This window comes from Varroa destructor, unplaced genomic scaffold, assembly GCF_002443255.2.
Source record: "Varroa destructor unplaced genomic scaffold, Vdes_3.0 BEIS01000004.1, whole genome shotgun sequence".
NCBI classification, from domain to species: Eukaryota; Metazoa; Arthropoda; class Arachnida; order Mesostigmata; family Varroidae; genus Varroa; species Varroa destructor.
In genome coordinates, this window is record NW_019211457.1 from 19,807,958 (window position 1) to 19,832,985 (window position 25,028).

The window sequence follows — 25,028 nt, forward strand, 5'->3', positions numbered from 1 at the left end:
AAGATTGAAATATTCGAGAGCCTATCTAAAATAGGAGAAGGATAGGAGTAATGTAAGAAGACCAATTTGCGAATTTACTATCTCGTATTTAGAACAACCGTAGAACTCTACTGGACTCGTGTTGGCTTAGGCAGCTGTAACATGAATAATTTTTTCATGCGCTGAAGGTAAAATGCTCTGAAGACTTTTCCGCTATTGCACTACTCTTAGTGATGCGAAAATAAAAGTTCAGAATTCAGTTCAGAAGATGGTAGCGAGAAGATTATCCTACTCGAGGCTCTATCCTAAGAATAGTACTAATGATTTCTAGAAAAAAATATACAGTGTATGTGGTACTCTAGCTTCAGATAGATGATTAAACAATGAGGCCTTACCACAATAGACCTTTCTACCCTGTCAAATGACATTGTAATTTTTTTTGGATTTATACAAGAACATTCGTGTTTCGGCCAACGTTACTTGGACGCAATATTGGCCAAGTTTTTAAGAAATAATGTTCTAAACCTGAGACTCTGCAAAGTTCAAGATGCTTTTTTAGTGGCTCCTGGGCGCTGAAGTGTGTTGTAATGAAGAGGTAGACATAAATAAAAGGGTGTTGGCAGAAATAACTTATGTATGTATAAGATATAAAACCGACTTTGAAATTAATACAGTCTTTTAAGTGAAAACTGGCAGTCGCCTAATATACTTGTCGATGGATGCTTCGGTTCATTGAAGGTACGCGAAAGCGTTCAGTCCATTAGACACCGAAATATAAATAATTTACACAAGTACAAAAGTCAAAAATCGATAATTAATTTTGGTCAAATCTGGCATAAACCAATGCAATGTAAAAGCAGCCAAATAAAGTTAACTGCCATACCATAACAAGGCTTGCAGCTCACGGATGTCCTACTTCGCTTGCAAAACGTAAAAATAGCAAAAGCCCAAAGGGAGCTGTATCTTGTGTTCCAGATCTATCAGCATAGCTTAATTAGATCAATTAGCCAACTTTCAGACCTAACCAATTATATGTGTTCCTGCATGTTCACGGTCATATTGTACAAAATATATTTAATACCTAATTTACATTTATACATGTATATTTACACAAACCGTACGAAATAAAGGAATGAGAATAAGCGATTATTTTCAATGAACTATACACTGGGGAAAAAGAACCGAAAGGTTATGACCCATTAAACAATGTAAATATCTTTAAGACACCGTGTATTATTTTGAGGCCCAAATTGATACTGGCTTCTTAAATCTGTTGAAATTATCTACATTGGAAGAAGTTAATTGCAATGTGCCATGCAACTTATTTGGTAATTTTGCTAATGCGTTTAGTGAATTTCTGAACTTCCAGTACTTAGGTCTACTATATGTATTCAGCTTGATTCGTATATGTCTTGGCATAAAACACAATCATTAAGGACAGAACTTGATGCAGATTCGAAATCGCAGAAAGAAAACGGTAACACTTGAAGGCAGTGTAAAAAAAACTCAGGCAGGATATAATAAAATTCTTGATGTGATAGTATAAATGTTTGCGTCATCCCCGAGGGTTTTTCAGGTCCACGAAGTTATACGATATAAATATTGTAAAAATGCTATTTTGATTATATCCATCTACAAATAGAGCCTTTTGAGCCTCTCAAACCACTCACAAGAACTCATAGTTAGTGATTAAGGAAATTATGAATGACTGGAAGGCGCGACTCAGTTTCGAAGAAAGCATAACGGAATTAAGTCGAATTCCCATTCCTAACCTTTAATTTGATAACCTTCTAAAGCTCGTACAGAGGCCGCTGTCATCAGTGAGCCGTGAGCATAGCTCCAGTTCCTTCTTGTGGTACTTTATCGGATAGCTAAGCTCTAGTCACAGACATAATAACAGATGGTTGTAATTTTATTTTTTCGTGTCTCTAGGCTTACATGAGCGGCGCCCTTATTTGCATCACCTTGTGAAGTTGATTAGGAAACATAATACACTTATCGGGGATCGATGCCTAGGGGTATTGGTAGGCCAGCTAGCATTACAACTAAAATTTTCTTTTCTTAGTTGGCCAAAAGTCCGAGGACCCAGAGAAGTTAGAAGTTAATTCCCAAAAATGCAAAATGGCCAGAAGCACTAAATGGTGCCACAAGACGCAAACAGCCTAATAATATTAATCAATTGGGGCTTATTCAAAAGACCCAGCGACTAATTCGTATATCAGATTTTTGGCACATCTCTAAAATGGTCATCATCATCAATGACTTTTTTACTTTATCTTATCGATTTCTCTCAATTCGCTGTAAATTTTCTAATTCGTCTTATCGATATCTTTGACGACTTTTTTTGAAAGTTTCAAGCAGACTGGTATTAACTTAAATCGTTAGTTTAGCACGAACAGAAGGAATATCATTTCGTTGGGGGATCATCCGGCGTGCAGACTATAAACAGCAGTTGATGTTGCGAACACGAACTTTTAAGCTCGCCATAATGGTTTTCTGATTCTAAGAGAACTGATTTGCATCTAGTACGAAAATGAACGTCGGAGTTCATACCCACTACCTCACAGAGCCGCTAAAGTAAACCCTAGAGACCCTGCGCGAGTTGAGCTATATGGCCTTCTTTTTTTGGAGAGCTATGTGACCAAATGTTTCTGGTTTCGTGTTCGGTACTGCCATTAAATACTCCTTCAATCGTCTGACCCTTAGTGCATATCGAAATATGTCTACGTTTGGTTTTGGGTATAGATTACTTCATGTGCATTTAATTTAATAAGCAAATACATCATCACTGCATCATCATGGAAAGGTGTTAGATAACTAGCATAACCTTGTAACATATTATCTCATCCGCTGCATCTCAAAGCTATTTAAAACAGAGCTCAATAAAGTGACAACAGTTTCTGTACAAGTAATGTGTTGCTCTGAACTTATTTAGTCTAAATTAGTAAAATTGCAGGCTTCTATCTACATAAATCTAAATAATATCTCACTAATAACGCATGTTTGAACAAACACTGACAAGGGGGTGAGATATGTTATCTGATAAAAATATATAGAGTTTCTATGTTGCACAATTTGTGTTTATATATAGGCTGTACAATGAAATTTCAATTAACGGTTGCTGGTTTCCTTAGTCGTGGACGCTAAGTTTCTTAAGAAAAAGTTACTATGGTATCTTGTATAGTGAACTCTGGTATACCAGCTTTCTAGTTCCTTGGTACCATAAAATGTCAATTCAGAAGTCAAAATAACGCAGAATGAGGCGTACTGCACAATAATAATAATAATAATTTAATAGGTGAATGTATCTTGTACTTCACGAAGCAGTGATGTTATAGCCTCGGTGTCACGAACAACAGTTGGGTTTAACCTATATAGATGAATTTCTTAACGCCTTTAATTACTCTTATTGCATGAGCATGTCTTCGTAATCATCTCTTTTGTATAGAATCAAGGATTCAGATAAGTATAGCACGAAGCTAGAACGTCCAGCCGAAGGGCTTTATCATATCTACCTGGGGTTTCCCTAAACATCGTAGATACGTCTACAACTACTGACATGTAACGAATAATACGCAACGAAAAAAAGGATCGATCATCACACTGTGGCCTTCCTATACAATAAACGTATCTTGCGACCATTTCAATAAATACTTCACGCTGAAATTACGAATCGAAGACGAAACTGTTGACGCTCAGTAGTTTAGCCATTAATAATCAGAAATACTATGTTAAGCATCTATAAGCCCTGATTTTTCTCGAAAATTATTTTATAAGTAGGATACACGCACAGTTTTTAGTTTCTTTGAATTACCCTCTTCGCACTGAACACAAATCCGGTAAGCTTCGTTCAACAGTGACCCATTTTAAATATGTCTAGTATATAACCACTTGATATGTTGCATATTGGGCTATAATGTCACCAAATATCATGAAAAGTTGAAGGATTACTAAGAAATTATCTTTTTTGATACGCAGTTTTCTCTACGTGATGAAAGCATTAAATTTATTAAAATAGAAAAATTTCAGTATGTTTTGCTTCATAGGATGTGTTTTTCAGAAATATTTCGGATTATTTTTTACAGGTACTGTTGTAGAAACTTGTTTTTTTTTACTGTTATAAAGTGGACATTAGGAGTTTTAGTTCTAAACTGGATACTAGATCTCATGGCATAATTAAATTGTCGGAAATTCCATTTTTCAAGACAAGTGTTATATTTGTTGAATTGATTGCTTTATGATTGAATTAAATTGCGGTTTTATCCTGCAAACCGTTACCATTTGGAAAACTAAAATCGCCGACTCCAAGTTTACCTTTTGCTGTTATAAACCATGAAGGGTAGGTATTAACAGGTACGAAATTTTGTAGTACGAAGTTTGTAATTCTAAATCAGTTTGTCTTTTCCTTAAAAAATTCTTACCGGTATGGAAGCTAGTCCAAAAGCAATCGATTAAAAACAAAACCGTTCTATATTGATATCGTTTCTTTATGTGCTTCATAACACTATAATACATACTTAAATACCAGGTCTTATAAATGAAAAGGAACTAGAAACAATTACAAAGACTTCATTTTCGATGAATCCCATCATCGATTCGTAGATACGCGTCTCTCATACGCCTAGAACCTTTCGGCATGACGCTTAGCGTGGAGTTCAAATCATTGCCCATTAGTGAACATTGATATTAAAAAATGCTCAGTGACTAGTTGGAACGCTTCTAGCGCACCAGTCGTCCTGCTTCTCCCGTGAATTCACGAGTTATCTCAGGCAGGTAGATGCAGTATGAGCAAGTTTGTGGATGTCTGCAGCTTCTGCATTTCCTTTATGGTGGTCATCATCCGGAAGACACCAGTCTTTTCGAACTTTCTCGGATCCGGTTTCTTACGACGCCCTACCTACACCGGGTCTGCAGTTTTTTAGCTAATTGTCGTTGCCGATGCATCGTATAGGGCCCAGTATTATTTGTTCGTGAGGGATCTGACTTAGTTTTCATCATTTTCGTCTATTGTATCGGTTTCGTCGTTGCGGCCACTGCTTGTTCTATACCGCTCCGTACGAGCAACTGTGATTCATCGATATCCTTGACTTCCACTATGTGTATGGTCTGTTTCATTATTTCCGGTTGCTAGTCGACTTGTGGTCACCTGTCGCTTCCCAGGGCGCTTCACAAGGTTGCTGCTGCCTTTGCTTTTTAGTCTTTGAATCGGTAGTTGCCTTCAAAACAACGCCGATAATTGGTTGCGTAGAACAATTCGGAATTTTACGGAAAAGTACGGTCTTCCTGCTAATATTTTCACCCACTTGTCCCTAACCCTCGTGAGGATTTTCTTCTTTTTCCTGAGCCAATTTTGTCTTTTCCTCCCATGACTTCCCGTCTTCCGTTCGCAGGGGTGGAGCTCCTCTGTCTGCGGAAACAGTCGAATGGCTGTTAGCAAAAGCTCTTTCCTTCGAATTCTGCATTACGTCTCGACTCGAACTATCCTGCATAAGATCTTCTTTAATTTGTTTGAGAGGCGTAGAATATCTACTCGGAATGATGTATTGTGCTTGTGGAAACTTCAGTGCCCGAAATGAAACTTAATTAGGCTGTGCAGTGCTAGTCTTTCGTATCGATGAAAGCATATGTCCACATTTAAAAATTACGGGACCACTTTGAGCTGATGTCGCATCAATCGTTTCAGCATTGTTAATCAGCCGCGGGGGGCTGTCCTGCCCACTGACGTGTTAATGGCAATGCGTTTAAGCAACTTTTGCTTGCTTTTTTCTATATCAGCTTCAAGTAAAGGTTCAAAGAAATGCTTTTGCCAAGGACTTTGAATGTTGCTAGAAGAACTCGACGCAGACATCGTTAGGCTCTTGAATTTATTTGCTATTATATATTGAATTTGTCTCCACCTTATTTGCAGACAAGCACCCACAATTTTGAAAAAACGCGCTGCACGAGAGGTGTATCTCAAAGCCGCCATTGTACTGTCCATAATTATAAGCGCAAAATCACAAGCTTTCACACGCAATTGTTCCTACAATACAAACGTTTTTGCTAAATGCAGACACTCTTAGCTTCGTCAATTAATGAGCTCATGGCACAGCTGATAGCAGATGTATATTAGTTAGTAAAGCAGAGTCCCACGCACCCTCAACATGAATCAATCTTTGTCGATAAAAATCAAAGATAAACTGGCGTCAAAGATGCCCATATTGTCGCTCGAACCCAGAATAGGGTTTTTGTTACATTATACAACTGGTATACTATATAGATATTGTTATTATGCATAAGAATTAATGAAACCATTTATATTTACGACGAGGACTCACTTTCAGTGGATCGTTTGTTAATAAAACACATTAATTTACTTTTGTCAGACAGCATGCAGGCACTTGAACTATATACGTCTATAACAATAAATTTTTTTAACAATCATCATTTACAATGGTTAGCAGATCAGACAGCTTTCAGGCGGAGACAGGACAAGCATTTGCGAAATTAACATCAGAGTTATGACCGAGGTAAATTCATTAGATTATTATGTTGCAGGTCACGTTGATTAATTTCTAACTTTATTATGTCAGAATATGTTTAAGATTTCATGCATTGCAGTACTTCATTAAGTGCTAAAATATTCTCGCAAAAACTTCAAAGGCAGGAAGGATGTTGAAAAGCCAAACGACATATTTACTGGGTATCGCGCGAGTATGTCAAGCCTATATAGGTAACTACATGCAGGGCCCAACCAAAATTAGAACGATGACATTTCTTCGTACTTAAATCTCTAAATAGCAATATGTGTTAATAAATGACAACTCCGTGTCCGAAAGAACGTTGGGAATTCGCTAAAATATTGAAGCACCGAGAGCATTTGCGCTCAGCTTGCCTTTCCTTAGGAAAATTTTCCTTTTCTATTTCTATCGCTATTATATCTAGTATAGATACGTATCTCCAAGAAAAATAAAGACAAGCATACTGTAAAAGGCAATTTCCAGATTACCTTTGGAACGAACAAGTTCTCAAAGATTTTTCTTCGGCGGCTTGTATTTCTACGAAGAAATTTATGCACCTTTTATGAAACCCTTCCCTCATTGGTGGTACACTGACATTGCGGCCTTACGAAGCCTTAAATCGTTCTGTATTAGAAAATGGGTATAACAGAAATTGTGTAAGGCCGAAGTATCGAGCTATGATTCAATCAATATGTTTTTGCTTTTTAATGTACTTTGGAGTTGGCACGGAGTAGCTGTAGCTATCAGAATTGGCAGATCGGAGTCGAACTTAGGTATTACCAAAAATTTTTTTAGATCATATAGCATATATCTGTATAATTATTTATATCCAGATAACTTACGTGCAGTTATCTCGGCCAATGTCAAAAGATATTTCTTTGTTGAATCAAATTTAGAAGCGCCGCCAATTGAGGGACCGATTTTTTTAACCATTTTCCCAATTTATAATTTATGTTGAATCGCAGCAAATAATACTCATATTTAACTTAAATATGAATCTTAACTGAAATACTTACGCGTATTGCAAATTCTGCATTATTACACAGTCATATTATTCGCTAAAGGAAAACATATTGATTCAGATATATTCAAGCAAAATTGTGAGAAAGCAGCATGTTAACTTCGATGCAAAAAGTTTCAATCGAACTTTCTACCGAAGTGGAAACGCTAACGAAAAGTATAGTAACAAGAACAAATTGCAGTTTCGGTTTTTATCTTAAAGTGTTTTATCTTGAAGTGTAAATTTGGTTGGCCAATGCGCAACATCAGCAGTTAACCTGAAAGCGGTTCTCGATATTTGAAATTGTTGCGCTAAGTCCATTGCAAAATACCGTTAAAATCTGGTAGATCAAGGTAAGTTAGGCTGTATATATTCGCAGACGCAGGTAATAAGGCTTTTACGAAGAAAAAGGACAGATAAGTAAGTTTGGTAAGTCAGTTTCATGGTATTCATTACTGCGTTAGTTCTAGCGAATTTCAACTGTTCGTTCTACAATTTTATGGTAGCGCTACTTGCCGCTTCCTCGAGCGATAAACAGCAATAAAAAAACTCAACCTTTCTCGCGTTCGATACTGTTTTTCTTAAGCCAGAAAAACATTTCTTAATTGTGGTAACCGATACGCCGGTTTCTCGCGCCTTTTTGACTCCATCGAATTTCCATCAAAAATCGGTAGAAACTAGCATGACTAAACCTAAAAAAGAAATCAAATTGAACAGAAACTACATGATGGTCGCATAGTGACAAACAACTTACGGAATTAAAATAACGTAATTCTTGCGCGATAGGTTAACAACTGGTTCACAGGCTGCGTATTGTAAGCTTAAACAAGCAGATAGCCCGACTCCAAGAAAACATTTCGGATCTCAAGGCCTTACTGGTTTGGCTACGCACAGCTACGAAGGACTACCCAGCCTGACCTACTTGTTTGCCGTCTCTAAGAACCCCTACTTAACATGGCATGGCTTCCCCGGGGCCTATTTTGTTGCTGGACTCGAATCATAGATTGTGTCGGTGCTGGCAATCCGCAAATCGATCACCAGCGTGGCAGCTGTGAAAGATGAATTGTGAGGTGCACTGATATTTATTTTGTAGGTGACCCGAAGCTGTTATTTTGTAGAAGCTAATGCTGTTTTAGCATTGATTCAATAATATGCGCGGGAGAATCCTGGCTCATTTCCTCTAAAGTTTGTCCAACAAAAGCGTTTGGAGACCTCATTATGCCCAATGAAGCAGTAAAAAGTCGACCAGTCACACATTGTCTTTTTATGACGACATTATAGTGCACTGAGTAACACTAGTTAATAGCTTAACGACTACTATTTTTATTGAAAACAACGTAGGTCATATGTAATAACCCCTGATACTATGCTGGCAGAATTTATTCTTCAGCTAGGGCAACACCTTAAAATCTTGCGGTGGAGTAGTTATGCGCTACTCCGACAAGCATTTTTTGTTAACTTCCTAGATCAAAGTGAAGTGTAGTCAAATGGATCCACGAATTTTAAGTAAGGCATTTGATTAGGTCATCAGATATATGTACGAAATCGTATTGGGTGTGCATGTGTGCACGCGTTAATCACGTGCATATATGATTCGTGGCATGTTGTGATGTTCCAACAGATGCTCAGCGACTGAATGAACACACGAAATACATTTGAGAATTAGGTTTAACTAATACATAGTTCTGCATCAGAGTAGAGAAACTGCTGAACACGAATCACGACCGCCAAATACTCTTAATTAGAGCCTTGTTGTTTCCAGCATATTTTACAGTCAGCAAAGGCGGCGGTTCAAAATGGCCCGCTCATGACAAAACAATCTAATTTCTTTGAAACCAAATACGCCCTATTTACAATTTTGACATATGACACACATATACATATAATCTGTGCAATACAATGGAATTAATATGGAGTACTTATATTTTGATTGGGTAAATTATGTGAATAGGTCGTCCGAAAATTTGTATTTTTATGGCACAGAATCATCGCCTAAGATCCGTCCTTTCCGCACCAGACAGAAATCATATAATATATGGTCCAAGGCGTTCCATTCGAACCTGGATCCTCTATCAGTCCTGCATCATTTACTCTTAATGGCCGTTGTTCCACTGAACTGCTAACATATATTGATTTTACTCTTCAATTTGTTGGCAAATAATTACGATTGCTAATACTTGCAGCGTAAAGAAAAAATAATATTTCAAGCAGTTTTGGACATACCGTCTGTTTCTGGCTATAGCAGCTTGACCGAATAGCCATGCGTCGGGCCAGCTGGATACAAAATCGAGAGACAATCGCCCGTCAGCTAACGTTACGTATGTTAGCGGCCGCTTATTGATCAATACCTCGACACCTACAAGTACTGGCGTAGGTCCTTTCAATGACCGAATATTAGGCCATAAACTCTTTCTGATGTCTTTTAACAGTTTGTACCGGACGTGCTTACAAACCCCTATAGGCTTTAACTTTATTTTCTACGGACATAATCTGGGCTTGTTCTCCTTTGAAGTGATGATGAACTCATAGAAATTCTTTAAAAGCTCTCTTAAATGTATGTATATTGTCAAAATACGTTCTGGTTACCATCAGAGATCTATTGTAAGATTGCTGTTGACTAGGTTTGAGTTTCAGTAACATGGATTAGCTCAGATTTCCCATGCTCTTTTAACCAACTTGGACCCCCAGGGATATTCTCACTGGATGGCAATTATCTAAGGAAGTACCTCTCGGTAAAAAGTCTGCTGAATTTTTTCCCGATACCAAACACCATCTCCATTCACCTGCAGCCCAAATATTTTCTGGTCTTTCGACACTTAAAAATCCTTTTCATGGTTCTGGCTTATTTCTTAAACATCTCAATATTAGAACATTGTCTGTCTAGAAATGGAAAGTTCACGCAAAAATCAGACTAATTTTTGACTTGTTTAGAGCTGTGGTGGCAAGTAAAGCCCCCTATGAGTTTAAACCTGTATATTACCCATTTTTTTCAATAATGTTACGCAAACATTTGCGAATATAACTGGTGCATTCATTGGCCCAATACAAATGAAAATATTCGGTATAAAAATGATAAGTGTAACTTGCAAAGCAATAGATATTGAAGACAGGTTTTGCCAACGGCATGAACTTTGAAGATTAGTAATCTCATTTGACGGAAGACTATGTGTATTTCTGTAAAAAAAAAACAGGTAATCTGATTTTAATACCTCGTTACGGTTAGGGGTTATTTTATACGAACACCGAAAGGGAGATTCCAGCAAATAGTTGTTCGTCACCGTCCTGTGCGGTGATTATGCGCAGGGGCGGGCCTCTTTAGGTCGCTGTGAGCACCTGCTAGCCTGTAAGGTCCCTGGTTGGCGGAGCCGCCAAGCGTGCTTCGGGGAGCGGCCATTCAGGATCGGACAGATCAAGCCGGCCTCGAAATACAACAGCCGCACCCCCGCGTACGCCCACGCCCCACGACTAAACATCCCTCTAAAAGTCGGATGTTCTAGAGATGTCCTGAATAACATGCAGCATAAAAAAATTTTATTGTATTTTATATTTGCGTCGTGTAAAAGACACACAGAGGTAGACAATTATACAGCAACTAATAATGCGGATAACGGAATGAATTTATAGCGCTCATCGGTTTGCAAAAAATAGACCGAAGAAAGAACAAAACAGCAAGCGGGGGGCGACCGAGTGTGGCACTACGGGTTCTGTCCAATTGTATAGATGCAGGTATTCGTTAATATAATAAATTACTTGACAAGAAACGAGAGCGACTATACGAAGGCATGATGCATTTTCACCATAAAGTCACCTTGTAGTGATTTCGGGAACAGCAAAGTACATATGTTGTACCAGTAAAATTCCATCTACCTAAAAAGAATAGCCGTTTCAGGAACACTACTATATGTCGATACGATATTCCATATATATAAATTACATTAAGCGGTAGTTATTGGTGTTTTATTAGCTTTTGTGACACTGGAAACGATGCGTTCAAACCCTAAGCCGAGGAGCTACTTTTCTCAATGTCTATCTCGCCTAATATCGACAGGTCGTGTAAATGGTTAGAGCTCTCTATGCAACTGCTTATTTTACATGCGTTCAATGAACATTATGTAGACTATTTGATCTTCGACCCGTTGGAAGGTCAGCGATAAGGCCGGCCGCATCACGAACAACGATGACGATGTCAACGATCAAGTAGTTGAATTTACAATTAGCATACCTAACTTGAAAATTCCACCCAGCAGCCAACCAGGCCAGGACGTCCTACCACTTAAGTTATCACTTCAGCCCTGGTACGGCGACTGTTTCTACTGCCGCCATCATAACGTTGCCCACTACCAGGGAGAGTATTGGGCCAAGTGTGCAAATAATTTACCGCGCGTTTAGACAGCTCGGTGCGAGGTGAAGCTGGAACATATTGTCATGATATCTTTTGACAACAACATATTGAACAGCAAAAGCCGGCGTGGCTGTAGCGGCGACTGATCTCCCTTGGCAATGGCGCCTTTAATTCTTGCCACGTATTCATTCTTTGCGCACGCAATAGAGAAAGTAGATCTGATCCTTTCACAAATGCTATTTTCATTGGTGACAATTTTCAATTGACAAAAGCAATAAATATGTTGCCATCTTGCAACAATACTGCACGGTCTCGGTACTTATCACGACCATCATCCACTGATATTTTTCAACAACGAAAGGGTATAACATCGAAGGTCGTTTATACATTCGAAAAACGAGAAAGGAGCTACTTCTATGGTCCTCATTGCGGTAAGTGAGTGCATTTAATGAAACGTATGTGCTGTTTTTTTTCTTTATAACGTTTTCTTAATGCCCTTGGCTATTCTACCTTGTGAACAAATCCTCAAAGTCCGTGTGCTAGACCTATCTGTGGTAGTGACTATTTATAAATGCTGAAATTAAGGCAGCGATACCTGCATGTACATTCGTACGAATACAGACCACGCCTTTGCTTATACTACGATTTGCGCTAGTGTGTGATTGTGTGACTTGACTAATATCATTACATATATGGAATTGATTATGAGAGAATGCGACAATCTTTTGCTAATGGACCGCCACCTAGTGAGAAACGGTTAGTTTATTTCATAACAAAGCCTAAGAAAACGCTCCAACGATGTATGGGTTTGAAACGTTTAGGAAAGAGCAGCGATTAAATAATCTTATTAAGTTCATAAAAAAAAAACCTTTAAACAGTGCATCAGGATGTAGCATGATTCATTGAACGACAGTGTTGCGTAACGCGTTCAAGGCGCAAGAAAGAAAGCAACAAACAATCTACACTTTATATGCAGACATACTACACCAACAATATTTACTCGCAGCTCATTTCTTATATCTTGTATGTATGGTAAATGAATGACTCGAGCTTTGTGTCCGCGACTGCCTCCAGGCGTTAGCAGCATAAGAAGCGCTTCCACGGTCTCACAGATCTCCAATATTAGTAAGCACATACGTCGTCATCAGTAAAAGCTGTTTTCTAGATCATTTGGTGCAAGTTGTAGTACCCCTTTCAGAGATCGTATCATAGCTTAACAATGCTAAACTTGGATAATAATGGCAATAATACATGTCACTAACGGCACCTTTTGCCTACAGGTGCCATACGTGCTGAAGTATCCTACCATCAGTGCTCACGTCCTTTTACAAAGGAACAGTGCGCATGCGGTAAATGTCTACCTCTAGGCTCCAGGTCTGGCAATGTGAAGTCCCTTTACAAGAGGCGCCTAGTCGAAGCGGCGCTCTCAGGCGTGAATTAAAGTTTGCTTATGCAGTCCTCGTCTACTAAGGATTTCCACCAGCTCTGTTCCCATGAACGGCATTGGTGCTCCCACTATAAATAGGATACTCTAGGCCATGGATTCGATGGAGCTTCATTTTGAGCCTGGAAAATCGCTTTATATTGAGTTGGTTAGCGACCCCTCTCCTACTCAGGTATTGGCTGTAGAACTTGATAAGAACCTTGTAATCTAAGTATTACGAGAGATGTGTTACGGCAGTGCACTTTGTTACAGGTCGACATACGTCGTTGGCTAGCCGAGTATTTGTGAGCTGACATCAAAGTAACCCTGTTTAAGGCGATGTTATAGTTGATATGTCGTAACGAGGTTTTTATCAACAGGTGGAGTTAACTACGCGTGCATCGCTAACAGGCAACGTAGGGGCACTAAATTTAGAAGTTAACGACGAACTTCCCGAAGAGCTGCTCTGTATCGGGGACACGGTCTGTTGTGGACAGCCCTGGAGGGCTTAAGTAGGCTGAGCTACAGCGGTTTAAAGCAGCAGTTGGTGAAAGGTGTTGGTGTGTGATCATGTAGATGACGGAGTTCTTGCATAAAAGCTACAATCAGGCTACGCAAATAGCCTTCCAGTGCCTTCTGTGTAGACATCGTTTGTAAAAGCAAGCCATCACTGCGATGTTGTGAATCAAGAATTCTAAGTATCATTAGCATGCGTGTATGCAATTATAATGAAATACACAGATAGAATAATAATAACGCAAATGCTACAGCCCAAGAACGATAGAGGTATGTACAATGGTATAAATAGATACCAGCGATTTCGACAGACTATACATGTATATATGGCAAATCGTGATCGGTCTGAGGCTTTACCCAAAAAAGCTTGCGGTCGCTGGTTCAAATGCTGCTGTTGGTGCACTATATTTCATGCGCCATAAAGGGTAAAAGTGAACTCTGACCAGCTAGCAAATACGTAACACAAAATCCAACTCAGCAGTGACATGTTTTGTCGCATTGTAGAATTTAATTCTTCGCAAAATTTGTTTCAGTTACTGAATACCAAACAAACTATTACTATTACTAATACGAAAACAGCTTAATTATACACAGATTTTAAAGAACAACAACAAGGAAACCAAGAATAATTCTAACCGTGAAAGGTTTGGTGTATATGGGCAATACCGATGTAGCAATTTCATACGTACGTTTAAGCAACACATCCTGATAAAAAGCAAAAGTAAGCATACCTAATTAAATTTAGCTAATTCATATTGTTCTCTGTGGGAAATATGTGGGCAGCCTATTTATTTATGTGTCGAGTAATTATCTAGGTAACCTTTGGGTTGCTTATGCACGCGCTTAACGACACTTTTCGTTCTTACTTACTGGCTTTTTGTTATCGCAAAAAGCGGAGCTTCATACCAGTGTGCCATAACGTTATGTGTATTACATCAATGAGAGCATTCTTAGTAGCTGCCAGGGTTATCATTATCGAGTCATCTCCTTTATTTTCTTCACAGATCATGACAACGGCGTTCCTACACAGGTAACTGGGGCAACAATGTGTTCAGCCGTGTGACAAAGAAGACAATAAACGTTTTTGTACTATGGATAGAATCTCAATCGGTGCACTTGAATTCTCAGGTATGTGTATTGGTTATAGGTAAAAATTTAGTACTGAAGGTGATCAAGAGGAATATGCCAATAATGATGACCCGTAGCAAGCTTTACCTGACAGGCCCAGATGAGTTGTCTAATCGAATAGGGCGGTAACAGTAGCAGACCTGTGATTTCACCATTCTAGTCAAAATTAACTCTATATATATATATATATATATATATATATATATACACATATAGTAATATTTAGTGGTCCGTTTGTGCATTTGCCGTCCTTTTACTCTTCCAGATTAATGAATTTTAAAATATATTATTCAAGTAATTTTCTCTCTTCGAAACACAATTACAGCAGATTCAGTCCAATACAAAGGTACGCAGCCGAGCATTTCAGTGTTTAGCTGTTTGCGTTAAGATATGATTACCATCTATTTCAACAACCTCGTTATTACAAACAATTATTTTAAGCGTATAAAAGTTTGTTTATTGCTACATATATCCGTTCACATGTCGTCACTTTGTAAAAAATAACTAAAAAGATATCTGATATGCTGTTTAGTAATTTTTTCTTAAATTTGTTTTGTCCTGCCTGTTTATCTTTAATATTTAGCTACTATTAGACCACGAAACATGCAATATTTATTTTCGATCATCCAAACCTTTATGATTAAATAAATTCTCGAACAGGGTCGTTATAACTGTGTTCGAAAATATGGCATTTTTATAATTTTCCATTTACGTATTAGTTCAGTAAAAAAAAAAAAAATATTTTTTAATGCGTGCCAATAAATTGTGGACTCGAATTACGTAGAGACGCGTGCGTTGTAAATGTAGTGACGATTCCCCAGTAGATCTCAAAAATTATAAAAGTATTTACGTAACAGCTATGCAACCCCTGTTGTTAATTTTTTTCACCACTAATATATAAGTATACTGTTGTGATAATATTTTGTATAGATTGTCAAGTTAACTTCTCTAGTAATTAATATTTAATTTTGGGTTTTGTTGTATTGGTTAAATGGCGACCCTTATCAATAGTCAGCAGCCAGATGTGGTTTAATTAGAGATTTATAGTTGGAAGCTTGTCCCAAAAATCTTTAGAGCTTACAGGGTGCCGTCGTCTCCCTTTCTTTCATATATGTGTGTACTCTGGCCGTAGTTCCTGCTGACAATCATTTGAGCGTCAGGGGCACAAACATTTGTGCTCACTCGCTCGTGCTTAATGATGGCACTGGAGACTGGAAGCTACTGTGCACAGCGTTAATTGTTCCCTTGGTGCACGAAAAAAAAACAGAAGGGAGACTACCACTCTGCCAGACCAGGAGATGGGGATTGGGATATAGAGCGAACGGATTGTGGAATGACAGGGGCAAATTCTGGTAAGCCAAAAGCGCACTCATCGGAACAACCAGTGTAATGAATTAGGGTTGTAATCGCATGGTTCGGCAACGATCGGGAAAAGGAAAAGCAGTACGAAGCCCATAAAAAAATTAATAGGATAGGATAACATTGTAGTATCTAGAACAAAAATCATCAGCTCTGCTTTGGATTGAAGAGAGTAACGCGTAGTCTGTACGATACTGAGAGATTCAGTTGAATTTACAATGTTGATACAACCTCCCATCTATCGCTAGGAAGCTTTTATTCACATTGAACACCGAAGTTTTTAAACAGCATTGCACGTTAAAAAAATAAATTCTAACGCACGCTCAAACGGGTTCCATTCAGGCACATAGCTATAGAACTGGCCCGGACCTGTTTGGAATACGCAACCCAAATATCGGGCCACTTAGTTTAGTATAATTGCACGATGTCTGCAGCATTAGCTAGCCTAAGTTAATCATTCGAAGAAGAATACACATAAATTATCTCCATGAAAAATGGTAATATATAGGGAAAAGGAACCTAAATCTTCCTAAATGCAATCACTAACCAAGGGATGTTAATGAATGGACTACTTGGCAACCTTTAGCATCTTGTAACCTGACGAAAATCGACGTCTTTCTTTGTTTTTTTTTGCTATAAGCACTTGCTTGAAGATCGGTTGCGCGTTTTATTATGCGCTATGCTACACTATGTGGATAAACGCATACAGAAAATGTACAGGAAACGTGTTCGATTTTCTAAATTTCCGTTGAGAAATGTTAAACAAAATTTCCGAATTCCACCTTCGAACTTGAATACAGGTACTCTCCAGTTCTAGCTATCCAGTTCTAGGAAAATATCATCTTCAAACTGTAAGATCTCGGACTCTATAAAGAGGTAACAAAACGACCGCATGAGGTTTACGAGCTTCGATTTGTTTCTGGCACCTTTCAAATGCGCCAGGTAGATTGAGACGTAATGCAGTCGGTTCAGCTTGATCATATGCTCCGATAGGTCTTGCCCGTTGTTGGTGTGCTGTCCGTAGACAGTGGCTTAGTCTGGATCTCGCTGCACATCGCTCACTCTCATCATCGATAATTCCATGACGAGCGCGAAGGGTTTCACTTTTACAGGAGTTTTTTTTTTTCTATGTTTTCTACCAGACGTCTCGTGCTGATACTTTACTTTCGGCGTTATTACTAGATTCGCAGTTTTCGTTTTGCTTACAGCAGGGAATTCGTAGCTTTGGAACTTTTGTAAAGTGTTCAGAACACTTTTGGGCTGAAATTTAAATTAACGGTTTCCTAACCCCTGTAGAGCGGTATGCTGATCAATGGAATTGCCTACAATCCATAAACCAGCGCTAGTTGTCATAATATTTATCTATATGGATCATGAAGGCTGATTTTATCAGCAATCAACTGCTTCAAGCTGGGTTGGAGAATGACTGGAAAAATAATTTTTTGTCTGGCAGCCATTAAGAAGCTATCTGTTCATTTTATTACAATTCTCGAAGAGCTTGAATTCCAAGTACTTTTTAAGTGCGATGGTTCGAGCGCTAAAGGAGCTAATATCACTCCTATATAGTTTTTATATAAAACCATACAATCTATGAGCGGAATTTAGGGATCTCAGTGACGAGATAGTATGTTCGAACTATATCCATTTCGACAATAATTAAAAGCTTCAATGGAGTATTTTTTGGGGCTGTATTTCATGTTTTTTTATAAATATATTCTCTGTTTCTGTGTAAAATTTGCAAGTCTGACCTTTTAGATTAATCTCTCCTATACTATAAACTGAGTTCGCTGTTTTGCAGAAATTCATAAACCAATATACTATACATAAATTGGGGTTGGTAGTAATGTTCATTTATCTACACTAGTGAAAATAAAAATCTGCGGCTTTATTCGACACAAGACGACTCCTCAGAGAGCACCGACTGGGCTGATTTATGGTGGCTTACTAGAATTCCGTCCTGGAAACGTTTGCGAGGAAGATAGAACTAATTTAGGCAAGTAGTCTTGCCCTTAAAATACAACGTATGCATTTTTCCCATAAACTGCCGCGTTAATTTGGTTACTCGTAATTTTCTTCCTTATTTTCTGCATTATTTTTTACAAAATTCTTGAAAAATTTATATTAAATAATTATTCGGTCTTGTGAGTTTTATAAAGTGGACACAATATTGGAGATGGAAAAAAGGACATCTTTTTAGATTTTACTATTAAGTGGTAAATTAATGACTTTTCTCGAATGATAATAACGATATCAGTTTATTTTTTTTCGTTCATGCAAATAATTTTTCGACCAGCAGTTTTTTTCTTCCATAAAGCGGTGGTTGATTTGTGAAATGCTTGATAAAATCTGAGCCACCTCGGCCTGTGTATCCCATATTCTCCAATTGTATAAAATTTCTTTTTTTGGTTAGTAGGATAATAAAATAGGGCAGACACAAGAAGCTTAATGGTGTAACATTCAATATTAGAATTGGCTGATGAGGTAATTGTAGCGTGGGAACTGGACTTTTACAACATTCTAACAGGAGAACGGAATATGCATAGTAAGACAGCTGTAACGGGATCAATATCGCCTATTGGATTGACTGAGCCAAAAAAATAGAATTACTGTAAAAGAATAGATGTAGCAAAATAGCTAGATTGGTACTCCAAAATCTTCAATTAATTACAACAGGAGAACGATAAAAATGTAAGTCTGCAATTAAACCATAATTGAAAAGGCTGATATAAGTTACATTTTGGCGAGATATAAAAAGAAATCTTCTGTCAAATACTTACGTGCAGGTTTATCAAGGGGAGATTTTTGTCTATTGATGAAAGTCTTTTGCCGAAAACTGAATCAGGATGATATATATGTTCCTACACCCAAATTTCAGTTTTCAAGCCAAAAATACCGTTTAAATGGCAAAACCCTAACTTGATACTCTGTGCAGCGGGAATTTTTTGCTATCAGTAGATAAATCGACGAACTAGGCGAAAATGCAATACACATTTATATAGTTAAAATAAGCATTTTGGCATGGAGATGATGAAAGCTCAAATTTGGCACCTGTTTCACCATCTACTTCGCCAATCAGAAACTCTGTTACTTGAAAATTTTGAATTTTTTTTGGCAAATTTCTAATACATGTTGATAGGAAAATTAAAACGGCTGCTATGGCGAATATTTTGGTAAGATAACTTTTTTCCAAAATATTCTCTAAAAGATTTTATGGAAGAAGAAATAAATATCAAACATTTTTTCCATTATTTAATACCACCAATAGATAGATTTCGACAAGTTGAACAGAAATGCGATGCTATAGCTATGCTTCCTATAGCTAAAATTAATGCGCGGAAAATTCTGCAAACCAGTATGTGGTAGTTTTTCCGCGGATGTGATACTGTGTTGAACAACTTCTATGTAAAGAAAAGCGTTCTCGGTATCAATCAAAAGCTCTCAATGGGCTAAATGTTCAATGGGCAGTATATATGCATATACCTAAACTTCATTTTTCGGTCGAAAATGTCGTTTGAAAAAATTTAACGTGATGTTTTATGCGATACGTTTTTTTAACGCTAATATATAGGGAATGAATGGAAATAAAATACATATCCTTATACTTAAACTCGTATTTTTGAATGAAAGTAGTGAAAACCCTTTGCTCGTATCAGTAAAGTGACAATGCTTTTTAAGCTGCTTTGGAACGATTTTTAAGAAAATTACTAACAGGTGGTAGTTGGAAGATTAAAGTGGAAGACTGGAAGTAAATTGAAGCTAATCTATTTCGCTTATATATATAGATTTCTGCGTCAGAAAATTCGCCAAATAATTTAAAAAAAAAACTCCCAAAAATTAAAAAAGGTAAAAAAAAATTAAGCTTTGGCGACGTCCAAGGAACAGAGTTAACACATCAACCAAAACACAAAAAATCCTCGTAAATATTTATCATATCTTCATTTAGAGTGCTACCTTCTATAAATAAGAAAAGTTAATTAAATAACGTTTAAGCCTTTGTGACATCGTAAAAACATTGTCACTCTCAGCCTCAAATAGAATATGTGAATATTTCTCATAAAAAAAAAGATTTAAAAAACGCTAGATTCCGATAACGTTCTAGGACGAGAACTAACAGACCATCTAATTCTATCAATCTGAACGTCTATTAAAAATCGGCCCGAGAATTCGCTCGATTAACGTACGTCTGTTTGACCCATTTCATTTCAGTCAGCACTAAAAAGGCCCGTAACCGTGTTGCACAAATGTACCAAAAGTCAGCATATTACGAGAGACTTACAACTACAGCTGGTTGTCCTGGAATCTACAGCTGGCTGAGCACTCTGGCGAGTTAGCTGGGGCAGGGTACTTTTAACGAGCTAACTGATAACTTATAGTTTACGTTAGGATGGGTGTCATATTGAAAAACCAAGTTAATTAAACCAACGGCAAAATTGACGCGAGGCAAAGCCCGAGAATCCATTCCTATGAAAATTGGCTGGTCCGAGTGCAAAGCAAGTCATTTATTCGTACCAGGAGGTTTGTAGACGTGCCAATCGACTCATGCTCCGAGTGATTCTTCATTTTGTTATGCAAATTTCTGTCTTTTGATAGCTGAAATGAAACTTCCTCTTTTTAGCCGCCCAAGGCAAAGCCGGCAAGGAGGGCTTTCCAAACGGGTCAACGTTAGCCATGCTGCGAAGATGTGCGAACGATTTATTAAAATGTTTTAGAAATCGCCGCTTTGAGATATTCCATTCTTTTCTAACATCTCTGCATAATACCAGACTCAGCTGACGATGAGAAGCGAAAAATTGCTTACTTGACAACGAAACGGCTGGCAAATTAGCCAAAGATGAATGCCTAGTAAGGTGGTGTGTTGAAGATATGTTCAATAAAAGCTTGCGTACTTAATTCGAACTCTGGTGAGACATAATTTTTAAGCATATATAACGTATGTTCCTGGATTGAAATTTTTGGGCTTGCTGTTACCAAAATAAAGTTCATTTTAAGAAGCATTGATTCAAGTGTACGTTACCAGGCAGATAAGATTAACTTACCGCCTCTCCGAGTTTGCATAGCGAACACAGATCCCGGATAAAACTCCCTATCCAGGGCCTATTCCGAAAAGGATTTATACAACATTACCATTAAACGATAATATATTCTCACAGGGGAGCTTTGCATGTTTTATGTGCCCATATCGATATTACCGACGTGGAGAAAGACTATAAAAGTGCAGAATGTAAAAGGTGTGAATGATATCAGCGAGCAAGGCGATACATTTTGCGAGCAATACACTCCCATACGGCAGAAAACGGCAGTTCGAGTAAATAGAACTTAAATAATAACTGAGCGTTAGTTTTATTTAAGTAGCCCAAACTTTTATTGTTCAATCATCTAACAGCAGTATGTAGTCATTCTTTTTCCGATCGTCGTTGACTATTGTTGTTGAAGTATATTGTAGGAAAGTTTCTATGGGTACAGTTTTGGTTGAAGAAAAAAATTATGTCGAAAGTAAAGGATGCGATTGTTAAGCTAAATGTCAATGCATTTGTATCCAGTTGAATTGATCGTAAACCCCACCTGTTCTCGATATCAATTCAGCGTCATGCTATAGCTATAGACAATTAAGCTAGTTGTGATGTTCGCATGGCTCATCCGTGTCTCAATGCAATTTTGTAGCTTCTGTAGAAAGCCCAGATTAAGTTAAACGTTAAGGTTGAATGTATGTGGCGTCTGTGCACAATATCATTCATAAAATCATACGCCGCTTATGTATGACGTGAGTGTCAAGAGTATCATTCACTGTTGCAGATCAGTGCTGAATAATAGGCTAGTCAGAAGCGACTATCTTTCGCGAATTTTCTCAATAGGTTATCAGTACGCAAGCATAGAATATGATTTCGCAGGCGAGTAAAACGAATGTAAAGCTTCAACACAATCGCCTCTCAACCCTACCTGTCTTTTTTCCCTATTTAGAATAGAATATTTATAGTAGTTGCAATCGGTCGCCCAATCTGCATGGATGTGGGACGAACATGTAGAACAGCTTAAATATGGTTACCCGTAGATATTGACTTAATACAGTATTAGGGTGCTAAGCCATAACTAAGGACTGACTGTGTTTTATCAACGCATCCTAAAATTTCACCAGTTTTAGTATGTGATCAACCCCTAAGGTCCTAAGCAAATATTCTCAAAATTAACACTAAGTGAATTGGGCGTACGTCCACTAAGCGACCTAAACTTGACACCCTCGACAGAGTTTCCACACTAGATCTTGCACATAACCTCCTTATGAAGAAGAGGAAAAGTTGTTTAAAATTGCCCATCTTGTCCCCCGCGTTATTTGCCCCTGCTTTCCTTTAGGCGAAGCATGGTTTATTGGGAAGTGGCTAGAGGAAAGCAAAGCGCCCGCCATTTTCTTCTATGTCTGCCTCTACTCCCTATCCGCCAAGTATAAACATACTTGAAGAGGTCCTAAGTTGCCGCATGTCATGCCTACAGACGAGCACGCCTATCTAGTGGAACGTTGCACGGCGCTGAGCACGTAGAAGAGCGACATGCTGAGAAATGCCCTTCTGTCTGGGAGTCACACAGCGGGCGATGAATGCGAAAAAGAAGCCTTCTTTCCACTGCCTGCAGTTGCGGGTGGTTGGCCTGAAGCAGCAGCAGCAGCAGCAGCAGCTAAATGCCGGCCGTCGCATCGTAGGCGTTCGCGGCATTTCTGCTAGTGCTGGCGGCGCTACTTACACCGCCCGCTCATTTTCTTTCTGCAGCCGCAGCGCTAAAGATAGAGTAGACATAGACATGGAAAAAGAGGGAACATAGAATAGGGAAGATAGGGTGCGATGAAAACCCGTGTGCCACCGCCACCATATATAAGTCCGTTGGTGCCTGTGTCGTCGGCTGCTTTCCTCGCCGGCACGAGGTACGAAGGAACACGCGTAGCATTCCCAACATTCTTTCGAATATTGCCAGCAAAACTATCTCCCTGCGCCTCCTTCTTTGGGCAACAGACCAGGCGATTCAGGCGGCCACGACGTCCCTCTTTGCACACAGTTCTGCCCCCTTACAAAGAGAGCAAACGTGGATCTCTCTCTAACTCCATCTCTTTTAGTAGGCTACTGCGGGGAGCGAGCGTGATACTGCACCCCGCTAACTTCTCGCCGCCGTCGCTAGCATACCTCGATTTCTCACAGAAACTCATACACGACAAGCACGTGTGGTGTGAATACGCGCACCCAGACATCCAAGCAATCGCCGGCTTGCAACGCATATTTCGGTGCTGCTTGCAAAAGGAAACCATGCTTGCAGCATCGCATGTTAGTGAGAGATCCTCGGTTTGCCCATTCGGGCTCATATCCGTCCAGTAGGCCATCTTTCTCCTCATTGAATGGATATCTACTGAAACGAGTCCCTTCGCCGTCAGCCATCTAGCGCTCTCACTCTCAATCCCGCTTTGCAACCTCAACCCCCTTCGTTTGCACCGAAACGCTGTGCCGTGCACAAAATGGATACGCATTTGCAAGTCAACGTCACTAGGGAATCTTACTCTATCTATCGATTACAATGAATCAGCTGTCTACTGTACTTCACAGTATCATTTGTTTCATACTTTCGTGTCGATTCTATCTATTTCGTGTGTTCTAGTATTACTGGGACATCGCTGTAAACAAAAGCATAATATGGATATAACTAGACAGGCTCTATTACGCGTGGCACATGAAAATCAAAGTCACAGTATAATGAACAATGATGATTTCACGAAGTAGAACATTTTTTCAATAAACTTAAGAGCAGTCTTACCGCCGGTTGCGACGAAGGCGCAATTCTCAGTCAAGCTTGTAGCATGTTAATGCTAAAACAGAAAAAGCTTACAAAACCGTTGAGGGCCTTTCATGCATTCAATCACCTTAGGATCCTGAAGCATTATGATGAATCTTCTACTAAAAGCTTCATTCTGGCGAAATCATGATATTGCACGACAGAACTAGCACACACAACGTCTTCCTTTCCTTGCAAGTTAAGTCCGTATTGATACGAAACACAAGATAACCAAAGGGCTAAAAGTTAACACTACCGAGAAGAGCTATGGGTAAGGTTAAGCAGAAATGAGCTTGATTTGTAATCCATAAATGGAATATTAAAAACCATTTATCATGTGCAGATTTACCTGTTCGAGACGTCCTGTAGTCACAATGACAGTAAACGAGACTTGTTAAAGTTGTTCGATAAAGCCTTCCGGAAGCTAAACATCGTTACATACATACTAAGTATATGTCTGTGTTACTATTACCGCTTTTCGGTGAAATCGATTTCAGTTTTCACCCTGATCGCTAAGAAAACCTCGATATACTATAAAAGAGAGCTCTCGAAAGCTGAGACGGTAAACTGCAGCTAGCGTAGTTGGCCTTAACTGAAGGTATTTGCATTGTGTTCTATAATTGACATACCTAGCCTGGTCTGGGTTCCGATTTCTTTCCATCGTCATGTCCAGTGAAGATAGCTCAATAAAAAAAATAATTCATTCTCCACTCGATTCAGAAATATCCTATATTTTGTGTTGCGAATGGTGCATATAGGAAATATGAGCAGACTGCAGCTAGATAGATGTAGTTTACATTACTAAGGTTGGGAAAAAGTTGGCCTTAAAAAGTCAACGAACACAAGTCTGTTTACTTGTCACGAGTTCTATTGAAAACAAACAGAGTGCCTCACACTTCTGTGCTGAAGACGCGTGATGCGAACAAAAGTCACAGAGCTTAACTGATAGGTTGGTGGTCGTACGTTTAGCACAGC

The 25,028-nt window shown here is 38.6% G+C and overlaps 1 long non-coding RNA gene across 9 annotated transcripts in view; it reads left to right on the plus strand.

Moving 5' to 3' along the window:
- Positions 1-11,997: 11,997 nt before the first annotated feature.
- The window catches only part of LOC147755940 (uncharacterized), a 175,264-nt gene continuing 162,233 nt past the window's right edge, over positions 11,998-25,028 (plus strand). For 2 of the 9 annotated variants that reach the window (XR_015325763.1, XR_015325764.1), the window contains exons 1-3: positions 13,476-14,030; positions 14,765-14,888; positions 16,021-16,240. This is a non-coding gene — a long non-coding RNA (uncharacterized LOC147755940). Of the gene's footprint in view, positions 12,253-13,101; positions 13,438-13,472; positions 14,031-14,764; positions 14,889-16,020; positions 16,241-20,453; positions 21,500-25,028 lie in introns of those variants that run through there. The other 7 variants (XR_015325769.1, XR_015325768.1, XR_015325765.1 and 4 more) reach the window with 7 other exon arrangements.